This window comes from Camelus bactrianus, chromosome 3 (assembly GCF_048773025.1).
Source record: "Camelus bactrianus isolate YW-2024 breed Bactrian camel chromosome 3, ASM4877302v1, whole genome shotgun sequence".
Taxonomy (NCBI): domain Eukaryota; kingdom Metazoa; phylum Chordata; class Mammalia; order Artiodactyla; family Camelidae; genus Camelus; species Camelus bactrianus.
This window is the reverse complement of record NC_133541.1, coordinates 26,132,407-26,145,081: the sequence shown is the minus strand read 5'-3', so window position 1 is coordinate 26,145,081 and position 12,675 is coordinate 26,132,407. Positions and strand designations below refer to the sequence as shown.

The 12,675-nt window shown below is 43.4% G+C and overlaps 1 protein-coding gene across 2 annotated transcripts in view; it reads left to right on the top strand.

Annotated features, from left to right (window-relative positions):
* The first annotated feature begins 1,502 nt into the window (after positions 1–1,502).
* The window catches only part of PRLR (prolactin receptor), a 141,299-nt gene continuing 130,126 nt past the window's right edge, over positions 1,503–12,675 (top strand). The window contains exon 1 of one of the 2 annotated variants that reach the window (XM_074356964.1): positions 1,503–1,657. The gene's annotated coding sequence lies outside the window, so the exon portion shown is untranslated. The remainder of the gene's footprint in view (positions 1,658–12,675) is intronic. The other variant, XM_074356972.1, reaches the window with a different exon arrangement.

The following is a 12,675-nucleotide window of genomic DNA, read 5'->3' as shown; positions in this document are numbered from 1 at the left end:
CACGAGGAGGAAAAGTGAGGGCCCTACCTTCCAAGAGCTGACAGTCTAGAGTTATTAGGATGATGCTTTTTTCACCAGCTATTAAAATTGTCTGATTAGAACTACTCCCAAAAAACTAATGACCCCTTGCTTTGCAAAGGTCATGTAGAAATAGTCTGCCATTGAAGATCCCATATCACCTAGGGCTTTGGAAAATCAATAGGAGTTGCATACCTTTGTGGCCTGAGTGAAGGTAAGTATGCACAAAAGAGGCGTCTCCCATCAGCAGAGAGAAGCAGATGGCATCCACAGTTTCATGAACAAGGTCATATTACTGAACAGGAAGCATCAGGTGATTATGTCTTTCCAGGTGCCTCTGGTTTCCAGTCCAGAAGGATCACCTAAGCATCCTGGGATTTCAGTGGCTTCCTGAGACTTGGCAAGTGGCTGCTACTGAATGTCATTTGCTGATTATTCCACAGTGGCGGTCACTCAAAAGGGAAAAGGCCACACAGCATTCTAATAACCTTTTTTTGCTGAAACTCCATAGTCTTTGTTCAAAATATCTCCTTGGTGCCCCTGTGGGTTATGAAACAATCAGATGCGATATTAATAGCATCAAACAGAAGTAGAAACTTACTAATTAAAGGATAATTATTTGATTCAGGCAACTAGTATTACTTGTTTCATTACTTTTTGTCAGATAAAAAGGTGGTGGTTGTGGTGGTTGTGTCTGGTTTTATTACCAGGAAAAAAAAAGTCAGACCCACGTACAGCTCTATTAGAAATGATAAATTCTATATTCACGGAAAACAGCAAAAGAGTGGAGTCTTTCAGCACCACCAATGTATTCTACTCATGTGGCAGAGAATTAACAGACACTCTGCAAGTTTCAGGTTTGGGGTATCAAAAAAGAAAGCAAAACCCGCTGTTTCAGGTCACTGACTGTTTTGTTTTTCTTTTGCCCCTTTCATTCTGTCCCCTCCTTCCCAGAGAAGGTGAGATTCAAATCCCTGGGGCTCCCCTCAAATGCTGTGAAGCTGCAGTTCAAGGTTATTCAGAAGTTAGGAAAGAAATTCGACACGGGGACACTCCATATCTTGGCTGCCAGGAGAAATATCACCTTTGAGGTCACTCCATTCATGAAGACATTTTTGTGAGTGTTTTGTCAGTCTGTGTTTTGGTGCAGTTCCAGTGGAAGATGTGGGGTCCTCATCAGGCAACACCAAGCTGGGGAGAATCCGTCCTTTCTTCTCCACCTCTCTGCTGCGTTCCCGCTCCCCGAGCTGCCTCCCTCACCTGGAAAACTGGCCGGCTATGGACATTGGCGGGCTGAAGACAATGACTGTTTTGCCTCCAGCAAGGAGCAGAAATGTTGTAACCCTGACTCCTCCTCCAAATAAAGAAAGAGTGAACAAGTGCACTTGGGCTTCTTCTCACAGAGCCGCCGGGCTGCCGGAGCCCGGGCTGACATTCCCAGACTCGCGGCCTTCGGGCTGGGCTCCGCGCCCCCGCCCCCCACCCCCTCGCCCCCCGCCCCCTTCGGTCTTACGGGCTCCTGTCCGGCTTTCTGGATTTTACCGGCTGTTCGCGAAACCGCGCTACACGCGATGGAGTTCCACGTCCTTTGGCAGGAAGTGCCCACGGACTGATACGGCAGACTTAGCCCCCGGCAGAAGTGAGTACCCAGCGCGGGCTGAGCCGAGCGGCCAGGGGTGGCGCGGCGCGGCGCGGGGGCTGCGGGGTCGAGGCCGCGGGCGGGCGCGAGCGGAACGCGGGCAGCTCTGGAAAACGCCGGAAACCCGCCGGAGCCGCCCGGCGGCGGCAGCCTGGGGGAGAGCCGGGGCTCTGACTGCACGGATGTCCCTTCTCAGAGGAACTGAAAATACTCTATCCGCCCTCCGTTCCCTTCCACCCGCTGCGGCTTTTACAACTGCACACATTAGTGGTTATAAAAGACATCTTCAGATGCACCCTTGAGAATGAGTTTCGGCGGGGTTGTGGGATTCTCGGAAGGTACATTGCGTCGAATTGAAAAGAGGAAAATAGCGGGGAGAGGGAAGGGGCTCATACAGGTGATGTGCAGACAGCGGGCTGGAGGACTCGCCCAGCAGCAGCGGTGCCGGCGGCAGGTGCCGGCGGCAGCGGCCGCCGCCTCCCGGGTATCCGGCGTGCTAAGTTGAGTGGTACCCGCGCTGACCCGAAGGCGCAGCGCTCCCTCCCCAAAGGCAGTGGGAGTAGTGGCAGGTAAGCAGACTCCTGGCTCTAACCCGCAACCTGGAGCCGAACGGAGGCGCCTTGACCTCAGCAGAGCAATTCCAGCTGGAGAGGAAGGAAGCCGGGAGAATCCTCTGGAGAGGAGCAGAGGGGAAAGGAGGGGGAAGTCGGGCAAACTCAGGTAACCGGGGAGCCAGAGCGCTGCCAAGCGAGGGTTGGAGTTCTAGCTCTATGAGTGGAGAGTATCCTTTTAGTGACCTCTACCTGTGTCCCGGGGAAGCAGCCCACGTTGCCCTAATAACAAACAAGTGAGGATTTTCGATGGTTGGACTTGAAAAATGGTTGCAGAACCTTATTATGAATTTGGAGGGTTTCATTTGTTTTCATTCATCAAGTTGGCTGGCATAGATTTCCCACCAGAGTCTCATGCTTCTCAGTCAGTGGAGTGCTGCTAATCCCAGCCCTGCCTCTGGCTGTGCAAATTTGCGCAAGACATTTGCCCTCTCTGGGCCTCAGTTTTCCTTGCAACATTTAGGAGATGTGTGTGTGTGTGTGTGTGTGTGTGTATCCCATTAAACATTATATGTGTGTATACCTACACATGCACTATATGTATTTAGATCACTATATATATGATTCATATGAATATATATAATTAATGGGGTAAAAGTGTTGCTGAATAGTGTAAGGAAGAAGCTGATGATAATTTTAATTTTAGTGGTTCTTAAAAATTGGGGATCATACATCCTTTTGAGAATTAGCTGAGTCCTCTCCCAAGAGGGGAGGGAAATGTTCTTATGGAATGTACATAAAGTTTTGCAAGCAGTCCCCGAAGGCTTGCAGACATCTCCTGAAGACCTGAACCCCAGGTGAACATCCCTTGCCTTCGTTTTAAGGACCTGCATCAGCTATCCAGCCAAACCTCTGCTGGCAGCTGGGCTGGCTGGGGGAGTAGTCTGCAGCCTTCCCCAGGGGTCTGGAGTCAGTCATGCTGCCAAAGGAAAGAGCCCTCCTTTCCTGAGTGAGCTCCTGGGACACTGTGTCCCAAGGGCTTCACCAGTCTGTCTCGCTGGGAACCCTCCATACAAACTCTGTTAATGACTTTCCTATGGTGATAGTCCTCACCCCTGGAGTTTTCAATCCTACAAACAGTACAGGAGAGCCACCTGTAGAGGGTGATAGTCTCAAAGGGAGCTCTTCAGGTCCCCTAGCTGAATGTCAGACAGTGGGACCAAGCCTTGGCTTTGAAACTAAGTACTGTTCGCTCCCCAGTGCATAATAGGAATAGTAATGGCCTCTGCACTTTTCCTTTAAGATACTAGGGACTCACACCGTGTGGGACGTGAGTCTTCCATTGGTAATGCCAACAAGGTGTGGCAGAGAACACAGGGAGCTTTGGAGCCCAACAAACTGGACTTCAGATCTTGGCTCCCACACATTGGCAAGTCACTGAACTTTGCTGAGCCTCACTTTTCCTGTTGGTAAAATGGGAAACACTACTGGCCTTCTTGCACGGTTGTTAGGAAAATACAAAATGGAAATGCCTAGTCTATAGTCAATGATGAACTGCTATTATTGATATTAATACGAGATTATAACTAAGTGTTAAATAGTCTCGTTTTTTAGAGCAATTTCTTCTCTCTCTTATGGGGCTTTTGTCAACAAAAGAATGAGTGAAATCAGTTCTGGACTAGTTATTCTAAAAGATGAGTGGTGGGTTCAGAATACAGGGTCAGCTTTACTCTCTCACCTTTGTCAGGCAGAGCACTCTGTTATGCCAGCAGGTGAAATGTGTCCAGACTGGCATGGAGTCTCGACCCTTTCTCTCAATTCTCTTTTGGCCCATAACTTAGAGTACAAAACAGCTAGACCTGTGCCTGTAGCTACAAGCATCTTGGCGTGGAAACTGGAGAGGTCTGATGGCTGCATCCATCTCCAGATATGCCAGAAACTCTCTGTAAAGGGAAATGTCTCCATTGTCATCTTTCAGAGCTTGACACAAATTTATTCGACTCAGCTAATACCTGCAATCTTGATGTCTCCCTCTCTCCCTCTCTCCCTCTCTCTCTCTCTCTCTCTCTCTCTCTCTCTCTCTCTCTCTCTCTCTCTCTCTCTCTCTCGGAAATACTTCTCAAAGAAATATCAGAACCTTAAAAGGAAATGGGATTCCCTCAAAGTAGCCATTCCAAAGATAGATCAGGATATCCCGGCATCCTTGCATACAAAGATGACAATGTTGATACCTACTATTCATCGAGCCTTCAAGATGTACTGAGCACTTTCCTGCAATCCTTCAGTTAGTTCTCATAGCAACACTGTGGGGTACAGATTATCACTTAAAGCTTTGCAGATAAGAAAACAGAGGATTAGAGACACTGACATGACTTGCCTGGTCTGCATAGCTGATAAAAGGCAGAACCAGGATCCAAGCCCTGGTTTGTCTGACTTTGACACTCACTCTTGTTCCACTGCCCAGTGCTGCCAGGCTCCCTGGGGTCATACATTTTGCATACTGCCAGCTGGGTCCCAACCCAGTTCTTCTCCTAAAGGGCAGGAATAACCAAAGCTTCTGGATGATTTAAGTGGCAGGAACACATACTTTGCATGTGATACACATCAACAGACAGCAGCAATGAAATCTCCTGTGGAGAATGATTTTCCCACCCCTTCCCAAGTCCAGCCGTTAGACTCAGAGATAAGTAATACTCATCCTCAGCAGGTGAGGCTGCTCTCGGCCACTGACTTCCTGAGCGATGCTTTTAAGTTCAAAAGAACTGGAATTTTCATTGTCTGTTACCTTTAGAATAAGGACACTGTTTCCATTTGCCTCCCTGTGTTAAGTGTTCCTTCGTTCATTCATTTATTCCACAAATTCCTGCTGAGCTCTGAATAAGACAAGGTCGTGGCTTTCATGGAGCTTCTATGCTGGAGACAGTGACAAAGAGGTAGGTGAGCAAATACATAAATCAGATAATTTCAGATATTGATAAATGTTATAAAGGAAGTAAAGAGGCTAGGGGCTAGAGAGTAACAGGGTTTGGGGACAACTTTAAATAGGGCAGCCACAGTGGTAGAGTGCATGCTTAGTCTGCTCTAGTCAGTCCTGGGTTCAATCCCCAGTACCCCATTAAAAAAAATAAATACAATAAATAAATAAACCTAATTACCTCTGCCCCCCCCCAAAAAAATTAAAAACCAAAACAAAAATTTGAAGAGTTATTTAAAAATTCAGTAAACTCATAAATAAATAAATAAATAAATAAATAATGCAAGCAGAGAAGATTTGCATAAGAAGGTCACCCTTAAACTTAATCCTGCCTAATAAGAGGGCGCCAGCCCCGTGAAAGACTGGTGACAGGGCTGCCTGAGCAGAAGAAACTCTCCCTGGAGGGAAAGTTCTGGAAGCAGTAGAGCCTCCAATACAGTGAGATGTCCCCTTACAAACCAAGCCGGGTTTTATAAAGGGGAATCATTGTTTGAATCCTGTTACACTCTTCTAGGCAGTTCTGTGTACTTGATACCCATCTTATTTAGTATTTCCCACAATCTGGTGAGTTAGCTATGTTGTCTTGATTTGATAAATGAAGAAGCATCTAGCCCAAAGTTATAAAGCTGGTGTTTGAATCCCATTGTCTGTTTTGCTCCAAGGGCCAAAACTTTTTGCTAATACAGCATGTGGCCAGTGAGACCATCTCTTCTAAGGGATAGCGAAAGAGCTACCAGAAAGACAACATTAAAAGTGTATTAGGCAGCTAGATGCGAACAGTGATTCCTGCCTGGCGTCCCGGTTTCTGGTGAGCTTGTCCAGACCTGCCCTGTGCGGTGCAGTAGCACTAGCGCCGTGTGGCTGCTACACGCTTGAAATGTGACCAGTCCGAACTGAGACGTGCCCTTATGTGTAAAATACACCCTAGATTTCAAGGACCTAGTACCAAAAAATACATCGCTATCTCAGTTTTTATACTGATTATAAGTTAGAGTGGTAATATTTTAGCTGTATTGGTTTAGACGAACTATTATGAAAATTAATCTTATGTGCTTCCTTTTAATTAATTTTAATGTTATTAATAGACCATTTTAAATCACACATGCGACTGGCATATTTCCATCAAACAGGACTGGGATAGACTAATCAGCTGAAAGAGATATAATAGGAAATTTTTCTTCCTTCTTCCTAACATAACTCTTCCTTTATTCTTGGCTCAGACTCCTCCAATCTGTCCCCAAATTCAGTTACTTGGTTAAGCAGTAGACAAGAGAAAAAGAGGTCCGTCTGTGGCCTCCCTCACCCTCCTTTTTCTGCCGAGTGGGTGATCATTTGAAGTCTAGTACATCATGCCACTGTTGGATTTGATGAAATAGATGACTGAATGGTGCCTTTCATCACCAGGACCCATCCCCTCACTCATGCAAATCTCAAGAAGCTTTCAAACATCGTATGACCAAAGTGTCATTTTTGAATCTGGATTTAGCTTTATTTTAAAATCACTTCCCAGGACAGTATTTTTGTCATTCTGGTACTTTGTAAATCAGCCTAGGAGACAGCCAGAGTTTCATGTCTGTGGGCAAAGCTCATTAAATAAATCATCTCACTGTGGTGATAAATGTTTCTCCATTTCTGTCCTTTGCTTAAAACAGCTTGAACAAGATACAGTCCAAGTTTCCAGAAGGACATTCCAAGGACATGACAGAAGGCCGCTTTGGTTTCTTTTGTCCACTAGTTAAAGTGGCCCTTGAATATATCAAAGAAGTAAAAATATGACTTTGTCTTGAAATTTCATTTATTCCAAAAGGAAGAACAGTCAGGTTCTGGTGTTGTTAGAGGAAGCCTCTGGCCTGAGAGATCAGAGGCCTGAATTCTGCTTTTTTCTACTGGTTGGTTTGTGTGTATCAGAGTTGATGAGCTAATACCACATAAATGGTGATGGGAAAATATACTATAAAAAGGTTGACTGTGAACTATAGACCTTTGCCCGCAGGGGAGTTTCCTTTCTGGGCTTGAACAAGGTATACAGGCATTCCTCAGAGAGCGTGGGTTTGGTTCCAAACAACTGCAGTAAAGCAAATAATCGCAATAGAATAAATCACAACTTTCTTGGTTTTCCAGTGTAAATAAAAGTTATGTTTACACTATACTGTAGTCTCTTAAGTGTGCAGTAGCATTATGTCTAAATGTACCTATCTTAAATTAAAAAACACTTACTGCTGAAAAAAAAAAGGCTAACCATCATCTGACAATACAATTTGTAAAAACAAAATATCTGCAAAGTGCAATAAAGTCCAGTCCAATAGAATGAGGTCTGCCTGTACAAGATGCTTTCTGAGACAGACAAGTAGCATTTGTTCATTTCCACTCGAAATCTAAATCTGGGGGGAAATGGCAGTAAGAACGTGCCAGGAATGAATTTTAGTGTGTCTACATCAACAGTAATACATATTTTTTAACATCTTCTAAGCCAAGAAGTCTGTGCCAGACTCCATGGGGAAAATGTAAAAATCCTAAAACAAGGATTTTAGGGGGAGCGTATTATCTAGTTGGGAAGATGGGCATAAACATGAAATGCCAGGAGCAATGTAAAATAACGCTAAGCGTTACACGAATGGACGTTTATAGACTTGGGGGTTCCAGAGGGCAGTGAGCGTGTAAGCCCGAAAGTACATTGAAAAAGACAGGGTAAGAGGTGGACATTGTGGGATGTAAGGCTAAGCTGCAGACAAATGCAGAGGGGAAGAAAAGACGCCCCAAGCAAGGAAATTTGTACAACTGGTCTTGGTGATGGAAATGTGCATGGAGTATGTGGAGATGTGAAAAAGAGCAGCTGGAATCACCAGGGAAGCTTTTAAGAAGTCCTGATTTTTATTCATTTTCATTTAATTAATTTAGAAATGGGGCCTGAGGGCCAGTGTTACGGTCATCTTTGTTGTTTTTAATTCCCCTGGATATTCTAACGTGAAGCCAGAATTGAAAATTTACTGAGCAAAACCACAAGATCTCTGTCTTATAATAATGGGAAATGAAATTAAAAGGGTAGTACTTTAAAGGAGGTGAAATGGACAGTCAAGAAGTATGGTCTTTATTTTGCGGAAACTTTATAATCATGTATATTTCTATGCAGTCTTTTGAATTCACAGACAGTCGTTGTTTGTAGTCATTGTTTGCTGTTGACTTGGACTAGCTGAAACATGTAACCAGCTGCGCATTCCTGTACTCTGTGTGCTTTTGGGGTACCCTGTAGTCAACCCTGGCTAAGCGTGGGCCAACTGGTATCTCATAGCTCCTTGTATTCACCAGGCTTTATGTAATCATTGCAAAGGGCTGCATTATCATGCCCATTAGTGCCCACAGTAGCTATTTTATAACGATCTGTAACCTTCCCTCACCTCTCCAACTTTACAAATCGGGAAATGGAGTTTAATTACTTGCCTTGAGCCTGGAGGCTTGCTGTTGACAGAAGTGAAATTAGGATTCTCAGCCACTGAATTCCCCGTCATCTTTTTGGACTCCTAAAATGTGTGTGCCCAGTCTCCCATTGGTGTTAGAATACTCTGTACCTAGCCATGTTATTTCTTCAATGAATGAATGAGTGTGACGGGTCAGTAGGTAAAAGATGACTCGTCCGCTGGAGCTGCCAATGCTGTGATTCTGAGTGTTTGTGACCCACAGGCAGCCACAGGGGTCCCTGAAGTCCCATCCCTACCGTCTCGGAGTTTCCATTGGAATGAAAGCTTGGTCATGCGTTCTTACAGCTCCCCCAGTCTTACCTCTGAGTAGTGAAGTCTCCCTCACCCCAGAGCTTTCAGGCTGTTCTGATTTCTCTCCTCTGAAGCTTCTATTCACTGAAAGGATACTGATTTTTGCTACACACCCAAAAATAGAGAAGAAAGCCCAGCGATTTTCACAGCTGCATTTTTAAAGAATTCTTTGTTTGTCTTAAGAACTTCTGGATTTATTGCCAATGATGAAGCTGGCAGGTCTTTATGAAGGGCAGTGGAAAAAGGCTCGGTCTTGCCACTACAGCCTCATTACGACAAGAAGATGTCAGTTTTGTTCCTTTCCACAGTGGTTATTTTCTTTTTCCCTGTCTTGAAATCCATTACTGATTTAAGAACAATTTCTAGTGTCTTTCAGCTATAGCCCAAATCAAGCCTCTAAAACAGTGGTCCTCAATTCTGACTGCACATGAAAATAATCTTGGGAGCTTTAAAAAATCCGGAGGCCCAGGCCCCCACCCATAAACCCATTAAATCAAGATTCTGGAAATGGAGCCTGGATTTCCTATTTATTTACAGTTCTCCACATGAGCTTCACTAAGAGCTGACCGAACTTCTCAGCTAAGATCCAAATCTTAATTACTTATTTCTGTTTCTTCTTTTGCCTTGTTTTAGATCTCATGGACCCGAGAGAACCATTCAAACCTTATTTTCATGGGGTAGCAACTTCATCATTCTGCTCTTAGGAAAGGAGAATTTCTAGCATAATGTTAAGATTTCTTCCCATATAAACTACTTCATAGTCAGAGTGGCCCTGCATAACCTAATGACTACAATTTCTGTATGTGCAGTTGGGAAAGCAAGTTGCCAGAAGCTTTGTAATTATGAGATTGAAAGATAAAAGTTAAACTTCCCTGCTACCGTGTACTAAATTTCCCAATTGCTATGTTGATCTTTAGTCAATCAACACTTGCTTTTGTGTCTCAGCCATTTTAAAGCCAATTAACTCCATTCCTGTCCACACCCTTATTAAAAATATAATTATGGCAGTATTCTCTGTCATTGGGTAGACTTTACAAGGTGAATTACCCAAGAACTAACTAGGTTGTGTAAAACCCTCTCAGTCTCAGGGAATGATTTGGTTGCAGAGGCCACCAGCATCAGACTGGGCTAGGGCAGTCAGGATTTTGGTTTGGAAAGAGCTGAATACAGGTTGCCCCAATATGGAAAAACTTAGGATATGGAACATGATTCCAGAATCAATCTGAGAATGATTATCCAGGATCTGGTTAAGTCTAAGATGCCAACCCTTCTCAGGAGATTGTATTTTTTTTTTTATTGAAATATAGCCGGTTTACAATGTTATGTCAATTTCTGATACACAGCATAATGTTTCAGTCATACATATACATACATGTATTTCTTTTCATATTCTTTTTCATTATAGGTTACGACAAGATATTGAATAAAGTTCGCTGTGCTATACCGTAGAAACTTGTTGTTTATCTATTTTATATATAGTAGTTAGTATCTGCAAATCTCAAACTCTTAATTTATTCCCTACCACACCCTTTCTCCCCAGTAACCATAAGTTTGTTTTCTATGTCTGTGAGTTTGTTTCTGTTTTGTAAATAAATTCATTTGTGTCATTTAGCTTCTACATGTAAGTGATAACATACGGCATTTTTCTTTCTCTTTGTCTTACTTCACTTAGAATGACAATCTCCAGGGCCATCCATGTTGCTGCAAATGGCATTATTTTATTTTTTATGGCTGAGTAGTATTCCATTGTATAAATGTACCACAACTTCCTTATCCAGTGATCTGTCGATGGACATTTAAGTTGCTTCCATGTCTTGGCTATTGTATATAGTGCTGCTGAGAACATTAGGGTGCATGTGTCTTTTCAAACTAGAGTTTCCTCCAGATATGTGCCCAGGAGTGGGATTGCTGGATCATATGGTAGGTCTATTTTCAGATTTTTAAGGAATCTCCATACTGTTTTCCATAATTGCTGCACCAAACTATATTCCCACCAGCAGTGTAGGAGGGTTCCCTTTTCTGCACACCCTCTCCAGCATTTAGCATTTGTGGACTTTTTAGTGATGGTCATTCTGACTGGTGTGAGGTGGTACCTCACTGTAGTTTTGGTTTGCATTTCTCTGATAATTAGTGATATTGAGAATTTTTTCATGTGCCTATTGGCCATTTGTATGTCTTCATTGGAGAAATGCTTGTTTAGGTCTTCTGCCCATTTTTGGATTTGATTGTTTATTTTTTTGATATTGAGCTGTATGAACTGTTTTTATATTCTGGAAATTAAGCTGACAAGGAAGATTTTATTAATATTAAAAATCAACCAATTTTTGTACTAGGTTTTGGGTGGGAGAGGGGAAGGATAGACCACTGAAATTTTCTGGAGTGCTGAGATTGCAAGATTAGAAGATAAGCAATTGTTAAGGAGATTGCAGGGAGATGGATGGGCAAAGGTCTGGCATTAGCCAAGCACTGGCCATTTTTATTCATTCAACTAATATTCATGGAGGGTCTGCTCTGCACCAGGGACCATTCCAGGAGCTAGAGATGGACTGATGTTCTTGCTCATGTGAAGTTTACATTCCAGTGAGAGGAAAGAGATATTCATAGTAAGAAACAAACATATACAATCAAATAAGGTAGTGCTATGAAGAAAAATGTAGTGAGGAAAGAGACTGATAGGAGCTGCTTTCAATAGACTCACAGGAGTTACCCTCTCTGAAGAGGTGGCGTGTGAGCTAGCAGATCGATGCTAAAGAGAGAGCCACACAGAGATCAGGAAGAAAGAAGACCAGCCGGAGGGAGCAGCAAGAGCAAAGTCCCTGAGGTCGGAAAAAGTTTGACATGTTTAAGAGACAGAAAGGAGACCACTGTGCTTGGACCTTAGGAAGGAAGGGACAGAGTCAAAGAGGAAAACAGCTCAGAGGGCCCACGATCGTGAGATGGAGTTAGGATTAAGTGCTTTAAGGAAATCACTGGGAGGTTTTAAGTAGGGGAGTAATGTGTCTTACCCTGCATTTTAGAGCTTTCTTGGACTTCTGTGTGCAGAGTGGATTGTAGACTGGGAGCAGAGGGAGAACTTGGAAGGCTGATCAGGAGTCCATCAAGAGGTGATGATGGGTCAACTAAGGGGTAGCAGTGGGTAGAAGTATTGGGTTCAGGAGTGAATGTGGAGGTGGGGCCAGCAGGGCTTGCAGATGGACAGGGCCAGGAAAAGTGATGCCAGACCTAGTCCTGTGAGATCGCTGCTCCTGCCCTATTTCAACTTGGACCACTGGTTTTGAACCAAAATGGAAAAACATCTAGTGCTATTTGGAAACATTGGGGATTTTGACCTTAGCTTATTTAAGCTGGGGAAGAAAACAAATTCCTGTCCAAGGAGAAATTTCTCTTTACTGGTTTGGGTTTTTTTTTTTAATCTCTAATCATAAAAATTTCATCCTATCTCTTAAGACCATTTTGATGGGTTTTGATGTTTTTCATTACTGTGCTTTTCATAAGTGCTGGAAATGTCACAATCATGTTGCTAGTTTATGTCTTTTCTGATTATTTTGACACTTGGGATGTGTTTACTGAATGCTTGCTGTCAGATGTTTACATGTGGCCTTTCGTAGTTGGTCGGTTTCGCCATATAAACACTAACATCATAATAGCAAGCATTTAATAAGCATTTACTGTATCCAAGACATTGTTTTAACAATTTCACATTTTAATGCTTTATTCCTCCCAACC